Source organism: Coenobita brevimanus, chromosome 49 (genome assembly GCF_032717465.1).
Source record: "Coenobita brevimanus isolate Jiangsu-jjx chromosome 49, ASM3271746v2, whole genome shotgun sequence".
NCBI lineage: Eukaryota > Metazoa > Arthropoda > Malacostraca > Decapoda > Coenobitidae > Coenobita > Coenobita brevimanus.
In genome coordinates, this window is record NC_137002.1 from 19713964 (window position 1) to 19736823 (window position 22860).

Genomic DNA, 22860 nt, shown 5'->3' on the forward strand with positions numbered 1-22860 from the left:
ATCGGAAAGGCTAGGTACATGAGTGAGTTTGATTTGTTAAAGGGATGCTGGCAAGTACTTATGACTGAACGTGCTAGGGAGATCTCATGTTTTGTAACATTAGGAAGGATCTTTGCATGGTCTGTAATGCCATATACAGATTGTTTTAGAGTAATAAGAAATTTCCTTTGTAAATTTCTTTTTTCTTTGTGGGGAGGTGTTACATAGCCTATGATTTCATCATCCTTTGTGTAATTTTAACGCACAGTTGCTGCATGTTTGATCACGAGCGTGTTCTGCCTCAGTCCCCCCCTTCTACTGTTATAGTAGAGTAAGTCATTCTCTCTGTTATTCAGTGCGGGATTTTCATCTCTTTGTCCCCATGGCTTCATTTGCGCGTCCTTCTTACAAGTTGTATCAAGCTCTGCTGGCCCCTATATAATGAGCTCAGTCTCTGCATCATGGCCACTTAGATCTGCTCCTCATTTTGTTCACATCTCTGTCCTCCCCTGTACAGATATTATTATTGTGAGTGCTCAAGAAATCTCCAAACATCTAGCAGCTGTGTGTAATTTGAGTATAACTGTTGTATTTTTTTCTTGTACTGTATATCATAAGTTTAATTTGTAGGCCTAGTGAAGTTTTTTGTAATTCATGTAGGGATCTTTATGTCCATCAGTTTTAATATTATTTTGTATCTGTAATAATTTATCTTGCATTCACTGAGTATTATCTGGTATCTCATTTTATCAGGGCTGACTTAGATAAATTTACTCTTGCTAATTTCGTGTTAATAGAGGCTATTGCAGTTAACCATATATTTAACCTGTTTATTTGCCATTACATTATCCTTATGAGTCCTGAATGTTTTGTTGTTAGTTTAAGCATTAAACTTTTACTTGTAATTTTAACTAACTCTTTTGTTTTGAACCTGGAACTTTACGGGACAGTAGTGACTCTTCGTATTCTCACTTAAAGTGTACATTATCTTTCTCTGTTCCGTAACACATGATATATGTTGGAAATGATGGTGAGAGACTGTTGTAGGGCTTCTGGGGTATGTACAAGGACAGCACAGCTATCAGTATATTGCAGCTCTAGGAAATGAGCTATTTCAGTCTATGATTGTGCTTGAAGATGTATGAGATTAGATAAGTGACCATCTAGATATTTATTCTATCATCAGGCTTCATTTGCTGGTGTCTTAACAGGGTGAGATAAATATTCAGCATGACAGGAACCACGACACATCATTGCTTTATGCCCGCATCCACATCGAAAAGTTCTGATTTGCTCCCACCTACAGACACATGAGAATTCATGTTGTCATGCAGACTCTTCAACATGGTAAGAAATTTGTTTGGAACTCCAATTTTGACAAAGCATTCCATAAAAGTTACCCTGTTGACAGTGTAAAATGCTTCTGCAAGATTGATGAATGCACTCTGCAAGTCACAGTTCTACCCGTGGTTTTTCTCTTGTTATCAGTAGGGGAACAATGAGGATATTACAGGTACTTTGTTCCTTTTGGATTCCACATTGTGATTCAGGGAGTGTTGACTTACTCAAATGTTTTGTCAGTCTGGATAACATTATCTTGGCTAGTACCTTACTAGCATTCAAAAGGAGGGAGGTGCCTCTGCAGTTGTCACAATCTGATTGGTCTCCTCGTAGATCTTTATAATATTAGAGGTAAGCCATTCAGATGGAATTTGTTCTTGGTTCCACATAGTATGAGATTATGGAGGCACTGGTGAAGCAACTGGCCAACCTTCTTGATCAGCTCAAATGGTGCGTCTTCAGAGCCAGGGCTTTCGTTATTTTTTATGGATCGGATGACCTGACCAGTTTCTGCAAGTGTAGGTGGGACATCGAGATCTGCAGCTTGAAGGGTATATGGGATGTTTTCAAGGATACTATGCTCCACCGGATTTCTTTGATTCAGCAAAGTGTTGAAGTGTTGCGCCCATCTTTCTAGGATTACTTGCATGTCTTTCAAGCAGTCTCCTTCAGTTGATTTAACAGGGTTTATGATGAATTTTATTGGGTCATGGATGATTTAATGGACTTGCAGAACCCATCATGGTCGTTAAAATCAGCCAGTCTTTGCAGCTCTTTTGCTTGCTCAGTCCACCATTTGTTTTCCACGTCGTGCAGTTTTCTGTGGGGTTCACTTCTGAGATCCTAGAATTCAATTTTTAGGGTTAAGGAGCTAGGATGAGCCAGCCAGATGTTATGTGCTCTTTTCTTCATTGCAAGGTCATGTATGCCCTCAGCATTTTCATCAAACCAGTCTTTATGGCAGCGAATGGAGAAGCCTAGTGTTTCTTCTGAAGTGCTTTGGAGCAGTGTCTTAATGTTTAGCTACTCTGCGTCTAGATCTGTTGCATTGTTGTTTGGGTCATGTGGTGGACACAGAGAGATTTTCTGTAACAGTGCTGCAGAATGTGTTACAAGTTGCCACATCCATTAAGCTAGTACAGTTAGGTTTCTTGATGGATGGTCTGTGGCACATTTGTGGGCAGATGACTAAAAACAGTTTTGTGACTATATGGCTCTCATGGCTCGAGTTATAAGAACTTCTCTTCGATCTCACTGTCTTACAGTTACATAGTCAATTAGGTGCCAATTCTAGATCGTGGGTGTATGCATGTGAGATTGTGTTTATTCTCGAGTTGAAAGATGGTGTTGGTGATGGCCAGACTGTGTTCTAAGCATAAGGAAAACAGTCTATGGCCATTGCTGTTCATGTTACCAACATCATGGCAGCCTATAATGCCTTGCCAGAGGTGACTGTCTTTTCCTACTCTGGCATCAAAATCTGCTAACAGGATCAATTTGTAATTAAGTGGCATTAAACAAATGATAGTATCCAAGCAACCATTAGAGAAATCTTTGACAGTGTCCTCCAGATCAAGCGTTGGGGCTTAGGCACTGATCATTGTTGCATATCGGCCTTTTGAAAGTGATATGTGCCAGGACATCAGCCTCTCTGATATACCCACAAATGATTCTTGGATATCCTGTAGAAGGCTATTTCGGACTGCAAAGCCAATACCTTGGTTTCTTCTTACATTGTCTGGGTATCCTCTCCAGAAACAAGTATACCCTTCTCCTGCTTCTATAAGGTTGCCCTGTCCTGAGAGGTGAGTCTCAGACAAGGCAGCAATGTCAGTTTCATATATTTTCAGTTCATGGGCAATAAGGGCAGTTTTAAGGCTTGGTCATGTGTCTTGGTAAGTATCAAGCAAGGCTCATTTATTCTAGGTAGCAAGAGTCAGAGGGATGCTTTTGGTTTATTGACCGCATGGCGGGATGCCTTGGCAGTCGTGGTTATCTGCCCAGGTGGTGTTGAGCAGCAAATGATTAGGTTACCTTCTTATACCCCTCCCCATCAGGGGTAAGCAGTTGGGATCCATTCTGGCTGCTTAGTCACACTGGATGCTGCCGAAGACATGACCTGCTTCTATGCCATCATGCCAGCAACCACTGGGCCAATGCCACCTATGTGTATGACTCGAGCTAGTAATTTCAGCTACATACATGACCTTTCACTCTTACCCAGTCCTGTCATCATAGTTCTTCTGTTATGGTGAAAGATGAGATGGGAGGTGAGCATTGCAGTGGGCTTGTGCTATGAATAGATTTGGTGTGGTGGTGAGGGTGTGCAGTTCTTACCACCACGTGACTTGACCCTTCCCAGCCTTTGACAGTGGCATGAAGATTCACGATGACCATCTACTGAGCAGGGTTGCAGGAGTCTGCCAGGAGCTCTATTTGTTGAACCTCGCCTTCCGTGGGACTCGACTCACGGATTTATCTTTCGGGGGTTTATGCCCGTAGCCTTGACTCAACTAAAGGCAGTCTACAAGGCAGTGGCCCTGAGAACACATAGTCTGACCTCTTACTGATGGCCCCTCCAGCATGGATAACCTTGTCCCCCTGCTGAGTTCGGTGGGGATCCCCCCTGCTAGTACGGCCGACCAGGTTTACAAGGCACGCACGCAAACTCCCCACCACAACAAGGTGGTTCCTGTGGGGGTATACACACACACACACACACACAGATAGATGTGCATACAGATAGAATGATAAGTAGATAGATGTATATATATACATATATATGTGGAGATGGATAGATGTATATATATGCATATATCGATAGATAAGTAGATAAACAGAGAGGTACATGGTTGAACACTTTACAGAGTAAGTGAAACACACCATTAAAGGTGAATTGGTAGATAGATTGATAGACAGATTGACAGATAGATGAATAGATGATTGGTTGAGCCGTGTGTATAGTACGTGAAATACAAATACGTTTCACCTCTTTTCAGGTGAGCTGGTGTAGTGATGAAGTAATAGCAGAGCAACGGGTGAGTTGGCCTTCAGAGTTAAGGAAGCTCCGTAACACCTCTTCCTTACCGATTTATTTTTGGGTACGGCTGGTTAATATTGTTCTGTATGTTATTTCTTACGAGTATGGTGATATTATATGATTTAAGTAATGCACAACAGGATGGCATGATGTAATATGCAAAATAAATCGCACAGAAAATTTCTGTTAGGGAGCTACCTTAACCGACGAGAATACGGGTCCAAGATAGGAGAGAAATATTTTGGTGATTGAAGCCAACTCGGGTACAATTAGGTCATTTGAGGCTCATTAAGATTTATTAGAATTAGCATAAATCCATTCTAATCTTACAAGGTCATTTCGTCTATGACTATATTCAAACATGATTAGAATAAATAGGGGTCATGTCTACAAATTCAGGCCGAGTCAGGTCAGTGTAGGTCAGTCATGAGTCATGTCTACAAATTCAGGTGAGGGGCAAGTCTACAAAGTCGGGTCGAGTCAGGTCAATGTATGTCAGTCATAGGTCATGTCTACAATTTCAGTTCGACTCAGGTCACTATATTTCAGTCAAGGTCTTATATAAACCTAGCTTCATCCAAGGTGTTTTTCTTTCTATCTTTCTTTCTGTCTTCGTTTTCTTTCATTCTTTATCTATAAATTTATGTGTGCACTGTCTTAATCGTATAATTGAAAGGCTGTGGAGTTTCATTGTGGTTGTTATCTGTTGGCTGAATTATATCCTTTTATACGTTATTTATGCAAAGTATGGTGATATACAAAGGCTTTATATAACACAGACTAAGGCGATAAGGTATAATAAGCATAATAAATCGCTTACAAAGAGATCTTAGGAAGCTTCATATCTCGCAGCCATAGCCAAGGCGTTTCCAAAAATGTTAGACTGTAGGGATGTAAGAGGAGAGAATTTTCAAGTTGGTCTTGTGGTGGATGGCAGGAGAAAGATAAAGATGAGTCTGGGGTTTGATTGCAGTTTTATTCCCAATGTGTTTTCTTGACAGGAGCAGAACTAAGGTGAGAGTGGTGCTAACTAACATCGTGCCCTCTACTCCTGCCTTTTCCACCATGCCTATCCTGTTTCCTATGGTGACCCAACCCCTTCTGCCCTGTCTCTCCAATTTCCCCTGTATATGACTGGTTGGGTCATATGTGTGGGGACGTGTATGCATGTGGTGTTTTTCCACCAGGTGTGTGGCATGAGTTTTCCAAATGTCATAATGTGCTGTGTGCTAAATTCCCTAGCTAGAATCTCCACTGCTGTTTCTCTCTCGAATTTAGGCACAACTTTCCTCAAACCTCTATAGTAAACATTGCCAGCATATGCTATGATATTTTAGTGTCCTGTCATCGCTCGGTCACTCCAAGCAGTTGTACCTACGGCAGCAGGTATTAACAATTTACATATCCTGTCAGAACATATTAATACATGGTATTCATCAAAAAATAGGACAGACACAATAATATTGTAGGAACATATCGTTGCAACATATTGTATGGAGTAAATACACGGTAGTAAAAACTGAATGTAGAACATTGCATTGCAGTTATATAATGTACCATTTATACAATGGTAATATAATGGCAGTACCATGATAAGTCTATAGAAGACAACTGTATTAAGAATCAGCCATAGGTAATGTACCTATTATCTATCTATCTATCTATCTATCTGTCTATCTATCTATCTATATCTATCTATCTATCTATCTATCTATCTATCTATCTATCTATCTATATATATATATATATTGTTATATAAAATGGATACATGAATATCAGTTTTATCATTTATGCACAGTTAGATTAATATTATGTAATATGTTACCCCATAATTTTGTTTTCTTTTTCTTTTTTTCTTTGTATATCTAATTTACAATACTTATATAACATACACATTTCACTCGGGGGGGTCTCACTTGAATGTTTACTCTCCTTTTCACCCAAATACTGATTCCAAGTTTCCAATCTTTGCTTGCATTCTATGCATAGCCAATAGTTAAATATTAAAAACAATGGAGAAGATTATAAAGACAGCTAAAGCTGGGCTCTACACATAATAAGGATTAAACATACTCATTCTCAGTTCATCCCTGGGCTTCACTGTTTGAATGATTAATTGCATAGTTTCAAACTTAGGTGAAATCATCTTAATATTTGTGCTTGTGTAAATCCATCTTAGGCAGTGGTTGGAAGTGTCTATGTGTGAGTGATTTAGGATGGCATAGTGACTGTTTGTAACTAAGGTGGAGATATGTGGTGTAAGTACAGCTCAGTGGTCAGGTGTTATGTATAGTCCTGATGCTGACGTATGAGATGGTGGTGTATCTGCACAAATTACGAAAACTGATGTGTTATAACTGACATAGAAAAACTATGAATGCCCGATGCACTGATGGTGGGTGAGATTATCTGGAGCAAATGTGAATCTGCAGTGCGGATCAATGTCATGATCTCTTATGATAGCCATTTCACAAGAGACTCTTCCAGTTGGCTGAAACGTGAAAATGTACACAGGACAAAGGTGAACAGCATGTAAGGATGTACGACACTTTCATTCAATCGTTGATTCACTAGTGAAAATGGCAGTGTTTTGTCTCTTGGAGATCATAATGAATTCTGTGTTCGTGTTGATGTTGATGGTGACCAAGGTGTCATTCTCCTTAGAAGGAAAATGGTATATGTGATAGCCTTGAACAGATTATCTGTTATGAATGGCACATGAGCTATTACTGATGTTGGTGTTAGAGTCGCTTCTAAATGTGGATAATATTACATAATATTCCTGTCCCAGAACAAAGACTTCAAATTATGATTATGTATGTCTTAAGTTCGATTATTTGACGTAGATGGTGAACAGGAAATAAGTTAATGGTGATCTTGCCATTACCAGCATTTGCAATACTTTTCATCAAAGCTTGATAATGAGCCCTGGTGTTGTCTAACTGAAGTATTAATCAAATGTCAATATGTTCCATGACTACTCAGAAATGTTGAAAAAGTGTCATGTTCCCTTCCAGTGCATTTATTTTGTCTACACTCATGAAACATCCTTTCTGCCTTCCTGAGAGTTTTCACAATCGTTATCATTACCATATTTAGATTGTCAACTAGCTTCTGTTGATGTGTTAATACCTAAGCTATCTTATTAAATTTGTTGTTTATATCTTGAAGATCATTTTCTGTAGCCAATCAAAAAATATTCCCTAGAATTGCTCCACCCAGGTAGAACAAACCGCGCCTCTCACGTGTATGTGTGATGTTGTTCACGTCCTTAAGTGTCTCAGTTCCACTAGATGGGATATCTTGGATCATGATGAGCATGGTAGTCTTTGCTTGTTCTAACTGCAGTTTTGCTAACTTCATGAATTCAGTCACTTTTTTCTTGTGATGAGCTTCTGAAGTAGACCTTCTTATCATTGTTTCCAATGTTCTCAGTGGCTTAGCAGTGTTCTCCAACAATACCAGTAATTCATACAAGATAAACAAAATAATTTAAGTAGTGCTGATATATTTCACAATTGTTGCCGAGGCTGTTGGGTCTATAAGGCATCCTTACCTTATTATATGTTGAGTCTAAGTGAGCTGATCCTCTTGCAATATAGATAAGAACCCATGATATAAGTCCCCTCATCGTTACCAAGCAAAAAAAAAAAAAAAACGTTAATTAGCTAATCCAGTCATGCTGAGGTAGATGGTAGTGATGATGTGCATTATAAACTGGCTCTTGGAGAGCAATAACTTTGCTCCTTGGTTCACTTATAGAAGGAGTTTAAATCGATACCTAGATCATGTAAATGCTGTGTCGTGGCATTTGTGGAAACAGTTCCACTTATTTTTGTTTGCTTGTTATGCGATCTTTATTTATTTCTGTATGTATCATTTTCTTCTAGTTTCTTGTCATCATTTGTGATCAATATTTCGGTTGTGTCCGAGGTTACATAATTGCTGGTTATATTCCCTGAGACCCTTTTTAAATGATCAACATGAATTTGTTTTTCTTCGCCACTCGACAGTGACTTAATTACTATGATGTTGGCTATTTTCTTAATTACTCTATATGGGCCTTCAAATTTCAGTGATTGTTTATTGTCTTTATTGTGAATGACGCCATAGACAATTCTCCCATGCTGATAGGTGATTCTTTTGCCTTTTTATTATATGACTTCATCATTTCTTCTTTGGTCATCGATAATTCTTTCTTCACCAATTTGTGTATCTCCTGAAATTCACGCAAATGGAATGAAGATGATCATCATAATTGTATACAGACAATTTTCACCTTCCAGAATCTCGTACAGTAACTTTTTGTATGTCCCGTAGATAATGAAATAAGGTGTCACCTACAGACTTGTTTACTGAACAATTAATTGATGCTTCCACTCTGGGAATCCAATCATCCTAGCTTGCACAATTTTCACTGAGAATGTGTCGGAGTATATCCAACACTTTTTTTTTTTCTCTCTCTCTCTACCAAGCCATTGGATGCTGAGTGGCAGACTAAGACATTGACCTTCTTTTATATTGTATTGTTTTCACATTTGTTATAAGATTTCAGAATTAAATTCATCTCCATTATCACTTATACCTTCGGTGTGGTGAACCTACATGTTATGTTGTCTATGATTACCCTTGCCACTATTTCTGCTGTCTTATCCTTAATGGGGACCAAATTCACATATCTTGAGAAATGATCTGTAGTAGCGAAGAGATACTGATTATTATTGTAAGATAAGGGTAATTTAAGTAAGTCAACCACGACAACTTCTCATGGTTGATTAAGTACAGGATATTTCACTATAGGTGCAGGTGTTAACATGTAACCTTTGTTTCTCGCACATGACTCGCATCTGTCCATGTGATTGTGTATGTCTTTGTGTAACGATGGCCAGTAGTATAAAACCAAGGCTTGTCTGACCGTCCAATCTTTGCCAGGATGTCCTGCATGTGGACTATGGTGTATTGTCCTTAAAATGTGAGGTATCATATCATTAGGTACCACTAGTTGTCTGTTATTTTTTCTATGATTTAGTTGTCCTGGGTTGTTCCTATAGACGGCATTGGCTGCTGCTTTGAATTGTTATGTAGCTTGAGTAATTGTATGTCCTCGCCACTCTCCAACTTGTATATAACTTTAGACCACGTTGGATCAAGTCTCTGTGCCTTTGAGATTTTGTCATGGTTGGGGATTTTTTTCCTTAGACCTAATGTTGCGACATGAGGTGTCGCCTGGTTCCTAGATAATGCATCTGGGGTTAAATTTATCTTGTCTTGTACAGTGTATAGTGAATATGTACATTATAATTTTCAACCCTACATCTCCATCTTGCTCTCTTCCCAGAGAGAAGTTTATCTTGGAACATGCCCACTAGTGGTTAATGGTCGGTGAATAGGTGAATTTCGTAACCATATACCAAATCTCGAAACTTTTGTAGTGGGAAGACCACCGCAAGTGCCTCTAGGTCTGTAGTGCAATAAGTTTTCTCTGCATATTTAATTGTCTGCTTGCGAATGCAACTGGTTGATTTTTTCCACGCTTATGCTCTTGCATCAATATGGCCCTTACTCCTTTATGAGATGCATCTGTGCAAATTATCAATGGTTTTGTGAAATTACGATAGGCCAAGCAAGGTGCATATGCAAGTTTATCCTTTTAGTCATTAAATGTTAGTTTTTGTCCCTCTCCCCACTGAAATACAGGTTTTTTACAGTAGGTGGTTCTGCACTGTGAGAGAATTGTTGTATGAATGATCTGTACTATCCTGCTAGTCCTAAAAATTGTGTTACTTCATCCACATTTGTGAGTTCATGGAAATCCCCTACTGCTTGTATTTTCTTGTCTGAGGTGTGTATGCCTTCTGCATCAAGCCTGTGGCCTGAGAAATTTATTTCCTAAAAGCAAAATTCGCATTCAGACAGCTTAATTTTCAAACCAGCATTGGCTAACTTGTGTAGGAGCTGGTCTAATTTCTGTAAATGTTCATCTATTGTGTGTCTTTCAATTATGATGCTGTCCATGTACTCAAAGATACCATATCCTAACATTCATAATGGTAAACAATCCATTATTGGAATGTGCCTGGAACTGTCCTTAACCCAATCGGCATTCTTTTATATTGATAAAGCCCTGTACTTGTAGAGAATGCAGTGTATTTGCATGAATCGTCATCTAATTCGATTGGGTAATATCCATTAAGCAAACTGATTGTGGAAAATACATTATTTGCTGGTCCAATATTTTGCATGACATCACATAACAATGGCATAGGAAACCAATTTGGGATTGTGTGTTGGTTTAATTTGCAATAATCAATGACCGCACGCATTTCACCATTTTGTTTGGGCACGATAAATAATGGGACATTCCAAGGGTAGACTGACGGATCAGTAAGACCCATTTTTAACATTTCATGCACATATTGATTTGCAAGGGTACATTGTGAGCGTGCTACCCTATATGCTGATACATATATTGGTTGTGAGTCCTGGTGTATGTTCATCTTGTGTTTAATCAGGTTAGTACAATCTAATTTTTCCCCAGGTAAAGCAATAATTGTTTCGATGTTTTTCTAATAAGTAGACTGTAGCACCCGTTGAACAGGGTAGTACTCCCTAGGTGGATGGCAAGCGGGTGACAGGAAGAGCTGGAGCTCCCGTTTCACCAGCCCTCAGGACTTGATCCTGAACATCTCCCTTTGCTGAACATTTTCAGTGCTTTCATTTACACAGAGAGTAGGCTAGCATACCTTCAACTGTCTGCACCACACTACATGCACGTAAGATATCACACCTTCTATTCACACTCCCTTTAGCAATGGCCGCTGCATTATACTAGGAAACGAGGTGGTATCTGGGATTGCCACCACTGGCAGGGTAGGGCTGGTGGCACATGGTCTTCCCGGTCGCCATCAAGCGACTGTGCCGGCAGTGACTTGCAGTTTCCATTCATGCTTGTCAGCAGGGAAGTACAGGTGAGGCCTTATTCTTCACCAATATTCATGATCTCAGCACCAATCTAAATTCAGTTCATTTTTTCCTACAGTCCATATCCCCTCTGGCCCTGTTCCTCACAGAAACACAAATCTCTCCCTTTATTGAAATATCCCCATTTTGTTTTCCTGGTTACCATCTCCTCACAAAGTTCCATAACAAGGGCAGCACCTGTTGTTATATCAAATATGAATATGCAATTGACACTGTTTTAAATTTCACTTCAACGAATTTTGATTACTCACTGTAATAATTAAATTATCTAAATATTACCAAATATATCTGTGTAGTCTATCACTCCTCCAATGCTTTTTCAGAACTCAGTGTATTTGACTCCATATCCACACAGATGAGTGACCTTAACCTTGCCCTTGGCACCGAAATTACCATTTTGGCTTATTTTAATGTCCTGTACTGTACATAATGTTGAATGGTTATTTCATTCTTCCAGGACTGGTGTTGCTGTTCTAGAGTGCGAGCTGCTTGCAGAATCGTTTAGTCTCACACAGTTGGTATGGCAACTAACCAGAATACCTAGTAATCCTGACCATAATGCCCATCTTTTGGATCTATTCCTGAAAAATAATCCTGATCAATACAGGATAGAGGTACTGTCACCACTTGGATCCTCTGACCACAATCTCATCAAAGCCTCATATGTTAGCCCTCCCCAAAAGTCCCTGTTCTGAATCTGTCAGGGTGATCTGATGGCACGTTGATAGGGCAAACTGGGATGGATTTAGAAATAATCGTATTGACATTCCATGGCAGTCTTTCTTCTCTAGTGACGTCAGTTCTACCCAGTCCCACATTAATGACTTAATACTAGCGGGTATGGATTTATTCATACCAAGTCAACAGCTCACTAAAAGATCGAATTCTCCAAAACGGTTTGATAGCAACTGTGCCAGAGCAACGTCCCAAAGGTCATCAGCATATAACTCTTACCTAAAATGAAAAACATCTGAATCAGAGTGTTAATTTAAAATTCCTAGAAACCATGCAAAAGCTGTAATAAATCTCGGAAAATCAAACTTTTTTTCAAAATCAAGCATCAAAACTACTTAACAACCCTAATGACAATAGAATATTCTGGTCAGCTCTCTATTTTTTCAATAATAACTTTAACAAGTCATCATCCATTCTCCCACTAAAATCTTCAGAGAGCACCATTACAAATGACCCACATGGGAAAACGAATATCATTGCCAGTACATTTGTCAGAAATTCTACCACTGGGGAAGTCAGCCAGAACGTCCCAGTACTACAACTTGACTCTCCCGAATTTATTCCACTTAAAATACAGATATGTAAAATCCATCTTAGACAATTTACCTACCAACAAAATCCCAGGCCCACATAGATTTCCTCCTATTTTTTGAAGAAGTGTTCCCCAGAACTTGCCTCTCTTCTAAATTATTCAGACTATGCATGCTTACATCTTCATTCCCTAATTCTTGGAAAGAAGCCAATATCCACCCAATTCCAAAGAAAGAAAGTTCCTCTGACCACTCTGAACAGACCAATAGCTGTCACATCTTCTCTTGGTAAAGTATTTGAAATTGTAATTCTTAAGCACATGGTTAAAAGCCTTGAATCCAACAACTTAATTAGCGATAGACAATATGGTTTTCACCCCGAAAGATACACCATTGACATACTCAATCTCCTTGTTCGAACCATCCACCAGTCAACCGACCAACATGGAGAAACTCATGCAGTAGCCCATGATATTTCTAAAGCTTTCGACAGACTCTGGCACCGTTCCCTGCTGTCCAAACTCCTTTGCTGTGGACTAAGGTCTTTTGTTCCTCTACTTTCCTCATATCTCAGCGACAGAAAAGTAAAAGTAGATGATGTATATTCCAATTTCCACTCAGTTAATGGCAGTGTGCCACTTGAGTCAGTTCTAATGCCAACCCTATTCCTGCTTCATATTAATGTTCTCTTATCTGTCACCCACAGTCCCATCCATTCATATGCAGATGACTCATCAGTTCACAGTTCATTCACATTCAAACACCCATTTACAAAGTCTAATATCTCTAACTCTCAACGCAGTAGAGCCATCTCCATAAATCAAGATTTATCTGTGATCAATGAATGAGGACAAAACAACCTTGTCTCATTTAATGCTAGTAAAGCCAACTATATACAATTTACTACTGGACAGATACTGCGAGATTCGTATATTACCTTCAGTGCTACTAATATTCCCATCTCCAAAAGTATTGAAATTCTCGGTGTCTCACTTAACAATGCCCTCAGCTAGACCTCTCATGTCAGATCACTTGCTAAAACTACCTTAGAGAAACTTTGGATTATTGTACATAGTCCATAACTTCTTCATTGATGAACAGTTAGCTATAATTTATAAGTCATGTGCACTCTCAGCTTGAATACTGCTCAACCCTGTGGAATGGATGCGGACAAGGTGTATTAAAACAACTAGACAATATTCAGAACAAAGCTCTTGGAATTATTAATAACCCTGCTATTATAAATAAATCACCTCCCCTACAAGTAAGAAGGAATGCTGCCTCTCTTGCATTATTTTGGAAATATTTTTATGGCAAATGCTCAGACGAAGTTGCGTCCATTGTGCCACCTCTCCATGCTTTCCCTCGTGCTACATGGGCATCGGTGTTACTCATGACTGGAATGCCACACAGCCATATTGCAGAACTTCTGCCTATCAGAATTCTTTCATTCCCCAAACTGCATCTCTCTGGAACTCGCTTCCCCGGAGTTGTTTTCCCCACCAAACTTCAACCTACAGTTGTTCAAGTCCAACTGTTACAGATATTTTATGAATGGAGAACGCCAGTAATCTGGTGCATGGATTTTTTTTTTTTTATTCATTTGTTTTTCCTTCCTCTGTCCTGTTATAAAAAGATAAATAAATCCAGTAGATCATTTTCCACATCAAAATTGCGTGAGTGAATTAAATTCTCCTTTTATGCACTCTATGCCCGTCAATTTTATTTACTTGATGTTCCACCTATTGTTACTTCATGTCTAGGAGCTGGATGAGTCTCTAAATTGCATATACAAGTTCTTTTTTATGATTCGCCGTACTCCATTCATCTGAGTAATAAGGAACACATGTGTTTTCCTATCGTAATTCACCTGACATACGGCATTTTCGACCGAGAGTCCTTTCACTTTACATGATTCTTCTAAGACAATATCAGTATCATTCATCAATATACTCTATGTGGTGACTTTATGTATGATTTAGGTAGAATAACTACGGTGCATCATTTGTGAGATGTGCGGGAATTAATGTTTGAATTTTATTGTCACCTCGGTCCCTGGGTAAAGGGGATGGTAGGGATGGGATGGAAGTTGTTTAGTCTTATTGAGTGGATGTGTATGTTCGTTTTCTTTGATGTTAGACTGAATCGTTCTTCTAATGTGTTTGATCGTTCCAACTCCCTTCGATTTTCTACAGTTGTTGGGTGACATTTCTCGTGAAATTTCCTCTATGAATTCGTTGTCATCTTCTATCTCGTCCATGTGTGGGAGTATTATGATATTCTTTTTCCTCATCATTCTCAAATCCAGTAACATGTTAGCTTTTATTGCTATGTTCTCTACTACATGGAAATTAGTGATGATTGTTTTCGTAGTCCCTGTAAAACTGATTCTAACTGTATAAAGCCCTTAACGGTTATTTGTTTGCCTCCTACAGCATAAAAGTCTAATTAGATTCCTCCAAGAAGGTTACATTTTTCTTATTTATAAAAATCCTCTCTAACTCCTCTTGTGTCCTACTCATGTGAACGGGCTGGATTTTTTAGTTTCTGGTGAAGCAGGGTGTAGGACACCTCGGATGATAAATAATAAATAACTTCGAAGCTTGATATTTTACTGAAAAAATAAAGGTTGCATACAAAATATAGCCTTTTTTCTCCCCCTGGGGAGGTTTTGGTTTCGTTTGGCACATTATTTGTTACATTGGTATGTTAATTTAAAAAAAAGGTAACAAAATTCACACCTCTGTGAAAAAAAATTTACAAAAAAGAACTACTGCTGGGATCGTTATGAAAATGGAGATCCTGAGTGCTGGAGGATGAGGAAGATGTGCCAACACCACAGAGGCCTGCACCGCCGGGATCTACATCGCCTGTAAAGGTAAAGAAGGAGGACTTTTTTAAACACAAATTTTAGGTATCTTTTGATGGGGGTTAGTTAGGGTGGGCCTGGGGGTGTTATATATAGTTATAAGTTATATCTTGGCCTGAAATATATTGTCAGACATATTTACAGTATTTCCAGCACAGAAAGTCAAATCTAATTACCTTGTTATTCCCAGCAGAGGCAACAGGTGGGCTCAGAGTGGTCCCTGCAGACTGGATGGTTGCACCTGTAGCACACTTCGCCGGTCTTCCTGTCTTGTGACCTCGGGCAGATACTGCATCGTTTCATTTTCTCTTGTCGGGAGGGGTGATAGAGTGACGGGAGGAGAGAAGATGAGGGTACGTGGCCTCCCCCTTGGTGGTCCCTCATCCCCCTCCTCTTCCCAGCTTTCTACCCTCACTCCAAGCAGTTCATCTTCATCGAAATAAATGGAAACATCTTCCCTCAGGTCTATTATTTCTTCTTGCAATGCATCTTCTTTCGCAAGGGCAGCTAGGCAGGCATCAATCTCGTCATCGTTCAATGTTCTTCAAGCCATCGTAAACCTGGAATCACTAATATCCATAATACATGTCCATTTAAATATTTAAATGCCTGAAATGTCTTGGGATTTAAATCTCATTTACTTACCAGTCACATGAGAAGCTGGGTGCAGCATACCCAAAGCTGCCAAAACTGCTTGTTGGAGCTAGGAGATCCAGGCAGCACATCCACCCTTGGCAAGGGTATACCAGCACAACTGAAATACCCTCACCAGCTACCACCCCTACACCCAACAGGGCATGCACGGTAGATAAAAACATAGGAAAAATGTAAGCCCTGGGGTATTTCATATCTGGTGAGCCTTGTAGTGAGTCTGGGAGTCCGTGCCCTGCAGCCAGCACCCCGGCGTCGCCTCTCGCTGTCCTTCACCTGCAGCCACTCCTGGGAACAGAAAAATGGTGACGACCACTGTCTGCACCGGGGGGGGTGGACGGCCACTGTCCATGTCCCTGCTGTGACCCCAGAGAAGGGCTGAACCATGGCGACAGCCACTGTCAGCGCCGGGGAAGGGATGGCCACTGTATGCCCTTCACCTGCCACCTCCTCAGGGAGCTGGACCGCGGTGATGGCCACTGTCCACACCGGGGAAGATGGCCACTGTACACCCTTCATGTGCTGTCCCAGGGGCATGTGGAACCACAACGATGGCCACTGTCCGCGTCGGGGAGGGAACGGCCACTGTACGTCCCTCATTCACTGCCCTTTTGACTACCCTCATTGAGGACTTCCCTTGCCTTACCACTCACCCAGAGGCCAAGTGGGATGCCCTTTCCACTCCCCCCACAGGAGCAGTTCCCAGGCAGAGCTGCAGCTGGAGGAGATCTGGTGAGGCCTTGTAGTGAGTCTGGGAGTCCACGTCCTGCAGCCAGCACCCCAGCGTCGCCTCTCGCTGTCGGACTCCTTGGGGAAGGGACGCAGCAAGCAGCTCCTGATGGTGGCTCCACCCGGGCATGACCACAGTCCCCAAGCACCCAAGGGAACCCCCAGTACTCCGGGGCGTGACCTCTCTAGTTCCATCGCCAAGCAGTCCTCCTCCAGGAGCGGACACAGGCAAGTGCACCTGCTCACCCTGTTCGGCCCCAGCCCAGAGAGCCGCCATCCCCACCGAAGTTTCACTAGGGAAGATCCTCCCTCCACGCCGTCCAGCAGCCCACTCCAGACGCCCGAGCCCCCAGCAGTAGTCCCGTGTCTCTTGCGGGAGGACACACTTGATGAGATCCCTCCCACACCTGAACAACACCTGTGAGCAGCCCAAGACCACAGCAGTCCAGACCAGAGTCCACCTGTCCTATTGTATCCCCAGCCTATTCAGTGTATTGTATTACTATTGTATTCTGTCTCTAGTTGTAACTAAGGAAATATACGACTAAGGTTGGTCGACCCTAGTTTTTATGCCATGTTCCTCTAGTTGTATGCTCTAGACCCGGTCTTGAAAGAGAACCCTGTATCAGCAGATCGTGTTCAGAGGACAAGAAGTTGACCCTAGAACACGTAGCATAACATATATATATATATATATATATATATATATATATATATATATATATATATATATATATATATATACCGGCATATCTATCTATCTATCTATCTATCTATCTATATATATATATATATATATATATATATATATATATATATATATATATATATATATATATATATATATATATATAATTATTATTGTTGGTTAGTAATGGACTTAACACAGATAACTGAAGAAGGTATTTGTATGTAAGTCTGTATATAAATGAATTGGTATTGTTAAACTACTAGAAGGAGTAAAATGTGGTAAAAAGTAAAGAGTAAACTAGCTTGTGGAGGGCGATGGAAGATGGTCGGGGTTAGTTATGTGTGCAAACTTAGGTCGTAACGTCAACTCACTGCCTGTTTGCTTTTATTATTTCTCCTAACCCTGTTATCCTCAATAACAGTATCTTAATTGTTATTTGGTTTAATTGTTGTAAATATAATTCTAGTTGTAATTATAAAGAACGTTTTCTATCTCTGTGCAAACTGTTTATCTATCACTTTTCTATTAGCAGTATATCAGTAAAGTTTAGTGGTGAAATTGCTTTGTGAAGTTATAAGCAATAAAGGATTGTATGTTTAAGTTCTCTGGGAGAATCAGAGTAAGCGCATATTCACACACTAGATAGAAAGTGCAGGATTATGTGCAGGGTATGCAAGTGGGTGATGGTTGTTATGTTTGCATCACCATGTCAACAGAACAACGACATATTAACAGCATATATGTCACTAGCTATTATGTAGTGTGTTATGATCTCTTAGTGACCTGACACCTAAACCACTTTAAAAAGTAGACAGAAATACACCTCGTTCAGCTACAGAAAGTTGAGGGCCTATATTCTCGTCGATTAAGGAAACTTCCTAACATCTTTTCTTAAGCACATTGTGTTACATATTACACCTTACTGTCTCATTTTGATTTACCTAAATCCCTCAAACATCGCCATACTCATCAGGAAAGACATACAACAGGTTATTTAACCACATATATCCGAAAATAAATCGCTAAGGAAGAGGTGCTACGAAGCCTCCTTTCCCGACAACAATACAGGTCATGGGCAGGGAAAAGAAGACACTGCAGGAGAGAGAGAGAGAGAGAGAGAGAGAGAGAGAGAGAGAGAGAGAGAGAAAAATATCAACAATGACACCGAATCAAGCGGAGAAGACGAATGACAGATATGGTGCAAGGATTGGAACAATAAAGACCTAAGGAATGGAAAGGAAGGAATTAAGTACCTGACGATGACCTCAACCATAACTTTTTTTTCTTACCACGACTGACAATATAATCCCAAGTATTATCGTCTCGTTGATGGTTTTATTTTTCTTAACGATTCAGCTTCGTTGAAGTACTTTATGCTCAGTTCCTCCTATTTCAAGATAGTTTTGTGAAAATTAAGGCGAACCTTTCAGACTCGAAGGTCAAGTTTTAGCCTTCACTGCCTCCCTCTACAACTACTGGTCTTTCTTTAAAAAATCATCTGATGTGCTAGAAACTAAACACACACAAAAAAGTCATCGAATTAAAGAGGGTAACAATTTTATTTTTACTACCGCTAAAATATTTTATATTTCCTAATGCCCAAAGTGAAAAGTACAAGAATGAAGTACGCGTGTAAGCACATGGACAAGTACTCAAACGAAGTATTCTACTGGAGTACCCGTGAAGTACTGTACCTCTGGGGAGTGGCACCATTTGCATATAAATAACAGGACTGGTTGTGTTAGGCAGCCAGCAGATGTAACCCCTGCCTCACCCTGCCACCCGTCTGTTTTCCCCTCACTCACCCTGCCCCACCTTGCCACCCATCTGTTTTACCTTTACTGGTCACCCTACCTCACCCCGCAATACCACAGTCTCACACTCACGTTTCACCCTACCTCACCATTTCTCTCCCTGCCTCACCGTGCCTAACCATCTTTACCCTGCCTCACCTTCTGTTCCCTGCTTCTACTAAGCATCATCCCATCACCCTGTCTTTCCTATGCCGCACCCTGCCTCATCTTCACATCACCTTTACCTCTCCTCTGCCTCTCATCTCCCTCTGCCTCTCACATATTCCTGCCTCACCCATGTCATCCTGCTTCATTTCTGTCTTACCTCCACCTCTGCTTCGCCCTTATGTCCTGTCTTAACCTTGCCTCGCCGTTATCTCTTCCTAATCATACATACATGTTCCTATCTCCGCTTCTTATCTGCCACCTGCCTCGCTTTCTGTGACCTGACCTCAGATTATCCATATCCTCTGATCCCTTTGTTATCTTGTGACACACTGACACACATTCTGACACACTGTCTCACCCTCTGACACACTGCCTCACCCTCTGACACACTGTCACACCCTCTGACACACTGAATCACCCTCTGACATACTGCCATACCCTCTGACAAACTGCCTCACCATCTGACACACTGCACGCCCTATGACACACTGCCACACCCTCTGACACATTACCACACCCTCTGACACACTGCCTCTCCCTCTGACACACCACCATACCCTCTGACACACTATCGCACTCTGACACACAGCCTCACCCTCTGATTTTTTTTTTTATGTAAGGAAGAAGGAACCAAAGTCTAAGAGCGCGCAAACCATTCCTTCCAAGAAAAAATAAAACAATACAAAAGAGAGCCACATTCAAGATCCTCTGATACAGTGCCTCACCCTCTGACACACTGCAACACCCTTACCCTGCTTCCCTCACCCTCCCTCCTCACCCTCCCTACCTCAGCCTGCCTGCTTCACTCTTCCTGCCTCATCCTCCCTGCCTCACCCTCCCTACCTTCCCAGTCGTTTTTCTCCTGCCTGTCCCAGTTTCCATTTCCTGCCTCACCCTCGTTTCCTGCCTCTCCTGACAACACGGAACTTCACTGACATACCCACCCACCCACCCACCCACACACGGACGCACGCGCACACACACACACACACACACACACACACACACACACACACACACACACACACACACACACACAGTAAAAAGCTGTCCCAATTGTCTTCATTAGACTCGCCAAGCGTATAATCTAAAAAAAAATTGCAGTGCCAGAAAGTAGGTGAGGAGGTGGAGCAGATGGAGAGGAGATGGAGGAGGGTGAAGGCAGAGGAGTGAGGAAGAATGAGGAGAAACAAGAGGATACATGGATGAGGATATAGAATAAGAGAGGTAGAGAAAGACGAGGAGATTATGTGTGTGTGTGTGTGTGTGTGTGTGTGTGTGTGTGTGTGTGTGTGTGTGTGTGTGTGTATGAGAGAGAGAGAGAGAGAGAGAGAGAGAGAGAGAGAACAGGTTGAGTGAAGGAGGGGATGGGCAGGGAAAGAAAGACTGAGGTAGGTATGAACCACTTCTCTTAAAAAGCTGCACTGGGTAAGAGAGAGAGAGAGAGAGAGAGAGAGAGAGACAGACAGACAGACAGACAGAGACAGAGACAGACAGACAGACAGACAGATAAACAGAGAGAGAGAGAGAGAGAGACAGACAGACAGACAGACAGAGACAGACAGACAGACAGACAGACAGAGACAGAGACAGACAGACAGACAGACAGATAAACAGAGAGAGAGAGAGAGAGAGAGAGAGAGAGAGAGAGAGTAGGTGTGGAGGGCCTTGAAAAGTGAGAGAAGATGCTGGAGAGGATCTTGGGATGATCTTGAGATGGAGGTGAGGCTGAGAAGGAGGAAAGCAAGGCCCAAGGAAGCAAGAACTATTATTATTATTATTATTATATTATTATTATTAGTAGTAGTAGTAGTATTACATACTACTGCTACTACAACTACTACTGCAAATACAGTAATAGTACTGCAATACTACCAGCTACTATTGCAGTACCACTGTACTAATACTACTTCTGCAACTACTGCTGCTACCATCACTACTAGAAGTAGTAGTTGTTGTAGTAGTAGTATTGTTTTATTAGTATCTTATTGTTTTTATTGGTATTATTTTTCAAAAAGAGGGGTAAACAGGTCTTTAACTATGGAACTAAAGTCTTAAGTTTTACTGTATTCTGGCTGACGTCGCCAATTCTCAGAAAACGAGAAATTAATACATTTTCTCTTCAAGCAGTACCCAGCAAGGAATAATCACACACTGATAATGAATTAGCAAGCACTGTCGGCCACTAGAGAAAGAACCTGCCCCTGACAATTAATAATTCACCCTGTGATTTACTTATACTAAAACCAGGCTCTTGCCTTCGTCTCAGCAAGTTAGCACGAACGATTTTGTTATGAATAAGAAAGTTCTGGCTTAACTACCAGTCCTGAATAATATTAAGAAAAGTTAGGTTAAAGTGGAAGCAAGGTAAAGTAATAACAATTTGGAAATATGAAACTCGATTTTACATTGAATCGAGCTCAAAAGAAAGACTGTAAATTTATTAATTACAATAAAAAGAATGTTTACGTTACAAAGGACTTAAAGCAAGTAAATTCGCTCACTCACGCACTCAAGCTACCTAACGCTCATAAATCTAGAAAATCGAAAGAAAATACTGGTAAAATGAGATATGGGGTCACAGATCTGCAAGAAGCCTGAGTGATCTGCTGTGCCAAGACAACGCCAAGACACCAGGGGTGGCCTCCGTTGTTGCACCGTCCTGCCAACATCCGCCTCTCGGGGTTGCCAGTCTCTGACTCGGTGGATGGAGAGGTACGGAGTCATAGAACAGCGAGACGACTGGGTGGTCTGCTGCCTTCGCTTATCGCTGCTGCGTCGCACTGCTCAGAAACCAACATCTGTTTGTCGGGGCTGCCGGTCTCAGACTGCCTTTGTTCTCCTGGGATGTGGGATGTAGCGGCGATCGTGGGAAGAAGGTGGAGCTTCCTCTCCCACCAATTACAGTGGCGAGGCAAACGATATATACATACTAATTTCGTTCAGTGATAAACTAATGTCTGTGCATATAAACAATCACTCCTAAAACAATGATTCATGTTTTGAGAATTTATTCCGGCCGAAGTGCTGACGCAGGACGAGTAGTAACTGAGCTAAGTTCACTGGGATTTCCACTAGAATTCGTAGACTCCCATATTAGCTTTTTTTCCATTAATAATATATTGTGACGAACTCGTGACATTATTATTATTATTATTATTATTATTATTATTATTATTATTATTATTATTATTATTGTCTCTACTACAACGTATGGTCCGTCCTGGTCCGAGGCTCTTTGTTCACTTGTTTAGTTAGTTCTTTTTACGGGGTGGGAAACTAACCCACCACCAACCCTTTTAGTCGCCTCATACGACAAGCAGGGATATTGTGGGAGTATTCTTGAAATCCCC